The sequence below is a fragment of the Oryctolagus cuniculus genome, chromosome 8 (assembly GCF_051225735.1).
Source record: "Oryctolagus cuniculus isolate XC-2025 breed Fujian yellow rabbit chromosome 8, ASM5122573v1, whole genome shotgun sequence".
NCBI classification, from domain to species: domain Eukaryota; kingdom Metazoa; phylum Chordata; class Mammalia; order Lagomorpha; family Leporidae; genus Oryctolagus; species Oryctolagus cuniculus.
Genome location: NC_142874.1, coordinates 36,003,883 through 36,010,492, shown reverse-complemented (window position 1 = coordinate 36,010,492; position 6,610 = coordinate 36,003,883). Strand labels below are relative to the sequence as shown.

At 38.4% G+C, this 6,610-nt stretch overlaps 1 pseudogene; it reads left to right on the top strand.

Moving 5' to 3' along the window:
* Positions 1 to 4,636: 4,636 nt before the first annotated feature.
* Positions 4,637 to 5,598, top strand: LOC100347166 (eukaryotic translation initiation factor 2 subunit 1 pseudogene; annotated as a pseudogene).
* Positions 5,599 to 6,610: the final 1,012 nt, after the last annotated feature.

Sequence of the window (6,610 nt, the reverse complement as noted above, 5' to 3'; positions counted from 1 at the left end):
ATGCAGGCACTCCAGGTATAGATCCTATTTTGATTATAGTGGATTCTCCAAGAATTACAGCACAAGTTTTTAAAGATTTATTTAATTTACTTGAAAGTCAGTTACAGAGAGAGAGGGAGAGACAGAAAGAGAGATCTTCCATCTGCTTGCTGGTTCATTCCCCAAATGGCCATGATGGTCAGGGCCAGAGCTTCTTCCGGATTTCCCACTTGGATACAGAGACCCAAATGCTTGGGCCATCTTCTGTTGCTTTTCCAGGTAGGGAACAGGATCAGAACTACAGCAGCAGGGACATAGCAGCATTATGCCACAGCCCCAGCCCCAGAGCACAATTATCAATTCAGAAACAACTATTGGAGTGGGCATTGAGCATATTGATTAAGGCACCACTAGGGGCATTCTATCTGACATTTGAGTCCTGGTTCTTCTACTTTTCATCCAGCATCCTTCTAACATGAACCCTGGGAGGCAGCAGGTTGTGGCTCGAGTGCTTGGGTCCCTTCCCCCAACATTGGAGACCTGGATTGAATTCTATGCTACTGGCATCCACCTGGTGAATTTCTGGCTATTGCAGGCATTTAGGGAGTGAACCAGAAGATGGAAGATCTGTGTGTGTGTGTGAGTGTGTGTGTGTGTGTTTGCTTCTCAGTCTTTTTTCTTTGTGCTTTTCAAATAAAATTAAAATAACAAATAAAATAAAAATAAAAATAAAAGTAACATTTTTAAATGAGAAGAAATGTCCAGTATTAAAAATAGTGAGGAATGACCTCAATATACAATTGTTATTGGAACAGGATGGTGTGCAAAAAATGTCCTTTCGGAGAGGTGGGAGGCCAGTGCCGGGGCTCACTAGGCTAATCCTCTGCCTGCGGCGCTGGCACACCGGGTTCTAGTCCCAGTTGGGGCAGTTTCTGTCCTGGTTGCTCCTCTTCCAGCCCAGCTCTCTGCTGTGGCCTGGGAAGGCAGTGGAGGATGGTCCAAAGTGCCTGGGCCCTGCCCCTGCATGGGAGACCAGGAGGAAGCACCTGGCTCCTGTCTTCAGATGGGCACAGCACACCGGCCGTAGTGGCCATTTGGGGGGTGAACCAACGGAAGGAAGACCTTTCTCTCTGTTTCTTTCACCGTCTAACTCTGCCTGTCAAAAAAAAAAAAAAAAAAAGAGGGTGGGAAAGTAGTACAGTTGGAGAAAATTATTAGGGGAAGAATGAAAAGAACATTCAAATGTTCTGTGGGTGTGACCATGGGAAGAAGCATAGAAGAGGTTAAGTGAATTAAATAGAATCACTATTGAGTACAGCATTTCCACATTCAAATGCATACTGTCTCACTTTTTTAACCTGCACTATAGAATATTTTCTTACATATGTAGCTCCAGCTCTAAGCAAGTTTTGGTGGTTACCTTGGTCTATCAGGGATCTTGACAATTGCTACTTACCCTAGAAAATCACTAATGGAGTCAAATCTTGATTTTCTTGTCATTCTTCATTCTTAAATTTCTCTCCATCTAACATGATTAACATTAGCAAAAAAGATAATAATAATGAAATGAAGGAGATCTTTGTAGGCCAAAAAGGTCACTCTAGGAGCAATCACAGTGCTTCTTGTGTCTGCTTTGCTTTTGATTTCCTTTCCTCCTTCTAAAAGCATTAACCAATTTATTTCTTCTATTCAAAGAATAACTAGTGGTGGATTTCCTGATCAGTCAAATTACAGACTAACATAATTAGTGACTGCACAGTTCGCTAAGCAAATACATCTTACAACTTCACCTTATTTTAAAGTAATTTTCTTCTTTAAAAATTTGACCACTATGGCTATAAGCTTACTGTATTTTAGTTAAATGAGTTTTGCTCATCAGCTTACACTTACACATTTTCGATCTTTTCTAAACAACACACTGGGAATGCGTGGAATACACACAAAGAAACACACACAAAAATATGCACATGCTGGTATCTATTTGTGTGTATGATAAATGCCTATGGCAGGAACAGTAAACTCAGCTTAGGAAGCAGTTCTAAATGTAAGCACTAACTTTTAAATAGTAAAAGAATCCTTATTTCCAAATAATGATAAGAGATTTTCCCAATGCCTTTCACAATTCACAGAATAAGTGATGTAACATTCTTAATTATCAGAGCAGAGGAATGGTCAATTTCAAGTCTAATTCATTTTTATGAATATTTTAACTTCTGTTGTGATTTGTCAAAAGACAAAAAATTCTTATTTGAAGAAGGCAGTTACAGCTATGATTAAACATCTCATTTCTGATTTTGTGTGTTCCCTTTCACCACCACATTCCACAGGAGAGTCTTTAATCATTTTGCGATGTTCAGATGTTGACTTAAGGCCACTGAGTCACTCTACCAGATTATCATTGAGGTTGTCATCATGTGAGAACAACACCTGTTATCTATTCCTGTGGATTTCATCATTTTGTCCAGAGAAATTAACAGAACCACCTTGTGAATTCAATTGTTTTAGACAAGCAAGACTCTCATTCCTCTAACAAAGGAAGCAAGGGTATCTCAGTGGCTATGGCTGTCCTAATCATCTTACTTTCACTGTACATGTAACTGTTAAATTAGCCTTCATCGCAGAAAACGTGCAACAAAGTCTACTTCCACATTAGAATAAAAAGCTTGTACAGGACTTGGCAGAAGAGTGCTTAATGTGCTAATTATTTATAGACCATTCAGTATGCTATTTCCACTTATATGTAGTAACAACCATCCAGCCATCTGCTGTGCAAAAACAGACATTTCATGTAAGATTTCAACATATCTAGTTTCCAGGGTTCCTAAATGATAATTCTAGCTTGGATGGGCTGTGAATGGTGCATGCAAGGCAGGAAGTATGGATTCATCCTGCCCTAACAACTGACTGTGGCATCCGCGATATTGAATGCACACTTGGCTCCAATTAAGAATGCTGGCAATGGGCTTCCTGTATGGAAGCAGAAGTGTCAATATTGCATGTGAGGATCCCTGAAACGTGCATAGAAAAAGGAGTGAAAATGTAAGCTTATTTTGGTGCAAAAAATTGAAATCTATGAACATTTTTTCATAATCTTCATCGTCCATGAACTTTTTGAAGACCATCTGTATGCATTGCTTCAACTGTTTTGCACTAATGTAAATTTAATTTAATTTTCCACATCATATATATGTGTGTGTGTGTGTGTGTGTGTGTGTATAGTATATGATAAAGTGTGAAAGTAAAGATAGAAAAGAAATGTGGCTTAAACTCTAAACTAAAATGTGATTTGGACAGAAAGCATGCCAGAGTGACAGAGGCAGAAGCTTCTACCCATGGAATGGGGCAGGAATTGACTGAACTCTTTGTGACAGCCCAGGAAAGAACCCCGAGTGAACTTACATACCCTTGACACCAAGCATGTGCCTTAGTATCACGAGCTCTGGTTAAGCAGACACACTGTAGTGAAGTAGCTATCTTGACCTATTATCTTTGCCACCAAAATTCATTAGAAAAAGAAGTGTTGACAGGATAATAATATCTTGTTATTAATACTGATAAAAATAAGAATACTTCTTCTGTGTAATTAAATGTAAGCTCCTAGAGACCTCATTATTGTTTTGAAGATTCTGATTCTCACATTTAATACTGAATGGATGATTGTGAATAATTCTTCCACATAATTGTGGGAGTTTGTCCACATTTTTGTGGAGAATTACGAGAATCCGTGTCGTTGTTGTTAATGAGTGAATGCCAAAACCCACGAGTCAGGAAGGGCAGAAGGAGAAGCATGACTCTAATGACTTTTAATCAGGTCATCAGTGTGTCCCACAGATGGATGTTTAATAAGTACATCATATGTAGAAGCAACATCTTTGAAATTCCCTGTGGTAACGCTCAACAAAATTACCTAACATTTCATTTGTGCTTCTATATCTTGATTCCAAAATGATGAAACAATATGTATTCCTCAAGTTATTCCTAGTTATACTTGTGGCTTGACAGAGTATACCTAGTGAAATCTCCAGTTAATGCAGAGGGGCGGTAGCTTATCTAACATACCTGTGTGGTGTGTATAAAATTTATGTAAAATTACAATTTTGATGTCTGACAATATAAAAAGCTCTCAATAAATTTAACTATCGCTGTTTAAATTGTGATTATTACTGACTCACAATTAGTATATTTTAGAGTTCTTACCCAGTCATTACATTTTCATTTTACTCTCTTTTACACTATGCTATTTTATTTTTTAAAAAGATTTATTTATTTATTTCAAAGAGTTATACAGAGAGAGAAGGAGAGGCATAGAGAGAAAGAGAGAAAGAGAGAGAGAGAGAGAGGTCTTCCATCCGCTGGTTCACTCCCCAATTTGCCGCAACAGCCACAGCTGAGCTGATCCAAAGCTTCCTCCGGGTCTCCCACAGTGGTGCAGGTCTGCTGCTTTCCAAGGCCACAACAGAGAGTTGGATTAGAAGTTGAGCAGCCAGGACTCGAACTGGCGCACACATGGGATTCTGACACTGCAGGCGGCAGCTTTACCAGCTATATCACAGCGCCGGCCCCAACTATGCTATTTTAGATACCTAAGACATTATATATTTATACACACAAAAAAATACACATGCTGGGAGTTGAGCCAAGCACGCGCTGAGGTTCCATGGTTGGTGCGCCTGTATCAAGTCTGATGTCTCTGATTGGACAGTGTGAAGCAGGAGTCCAATATGCGATTCACAGGCATACCTCAGAATGCCTGTCTAAGTTACAGGTTTTGTGTCAACACAAATTTCCTGAAGTGGAAGAGGTGGTGATGGTGACTGTAGCATCATTGCTGAACTGGGGCTTCCGTCAATTTGTTGGAAGACAACATTGACAGCATGATTCTTCTCAGTGAATTATCCAGAAGGTGTATCCATTCCATTAAACTCATCCATATCGGCAGGAATGAATGTCTGGTTGTCATTAGAGTGGACAAAGAAAAGGGACATATTGATTTGTCCAAAAGAAGAGTTTCAAAATTTAAAACTGTGAGTAGCCTTCTTAGCGATGTTGCTGAGGTGTTAGAATACACCCAGGATGAGCAACTGGAAAGCCTGTTCCAAGGACCTGCATGGGTCTCTGATGATAAGTACAAGAGTCCTGCATACACAGCCTAGGAAGCACTTAAACACGAGTATCAGACCCATCTATTTTGGATAGTTTGGATTTGAATGCAGATGAATGGGAAGTACTCATTATGATAATATTAACAGACTTGTGACTCCACAGGCTGTGAAAATTCGAGGAGATACTGAAGGGGCTTGTTATGCTTGTGAAGGTACTGATGCTCTAAAAGAAGCCCTGAGAGCAGGTTGTACGGAAACCATGCCTGTCAAAGATAATCCAATAGCTCCTCCTTGATATGTAATGACTGCAACAACCCTAGAGCAAACAATTCTCCCTGTCCTCAGTCAAGCTACGGCTGTTATCAAAGAGAAAATCGAGGGAAAGAGGGGTATGGAGCCCAAAGTGGTCATAGAAACAGACAAGACTGAGCTTGCAAGACAGCTGGCGAGACTCCAGAGGGAAAACGCAGAAGGGGATGGAGATGGTGATGAGGAAGAAATGCAAGCCAAAAGCTGAAGATTAATTCTGTGGGAAGCAGTCCAATTTAAGGACCACAAAGCAGCCCTTCCTGGCTGCAAACCCTAGAAACTTTCAGACTTTTCTTGTATTGAAAACTTCAACACTGAATTTTTTTTTTATTTCCGAGTATTTAAAGTTTCCAGAACATGAAATACCCTCCTAAATGTCTGCTGTTTTTACACAATACCTCCAACAGATCAAGCTTTTTTTTTTTTTTTAAGAAAGTGGCCTAATTTCACTACAGACAAACATTTAATCTGAGACAGTCCTAAAACTGGGCTTGTGATTTCCATTTCTGATGTCTCCAACCTGCAGCCTTTTGTAATTCAGTGCCTCCATGTAAAAACAATTCCAATCTTTCTGTATAAAATGTATTCAATCAAAAATGAAATAAATTTCTGGGATATTTAAAAAAGGGCATATGTTTATGTTTAAATACACGGTAAATGAAATATAATGATTAATAAGTTAACTAGCCATATTTCCACCTCTGTCTTAAAAACATATTCCCAGGGAAGCTGTCTTCACTCCTGGTTATATGTTACTGGTGATTTCTATTGCCTCTTCACCAGAGTGTTTATTTATGATTTTTACTTATTTTTTTCATTTTGTTTGTTTGCTTGATGTTTTCTTACTGATTTGTAGATATTCTTTATATATCCTAAATACTAATGCTCTAATGTATATTTGATGCAAATATCTTCTTGGTTTATAGCTATGCTTTTATACTTTTTAATGATGCATTTTGATAAACTGAAACTCTTGCTTTTAACTATCAGAACTTACCAATTTGTTCCTTTACGATTTATTCCAGACATAATTGTTAGAAAAAGTCATTCTGTTCCCTGATTTCATATAATCCCACATTTGCTCACATACCTTATTGAGCACTAACCATGTATAGGACATTTTTCTAGTATACCAATCAATTAATATAATTAGTGAACTTTTTTTTAACATTGAAGTCTTTGATTTAACTGAAACTTAATTTTTATGGTATGAAATATGC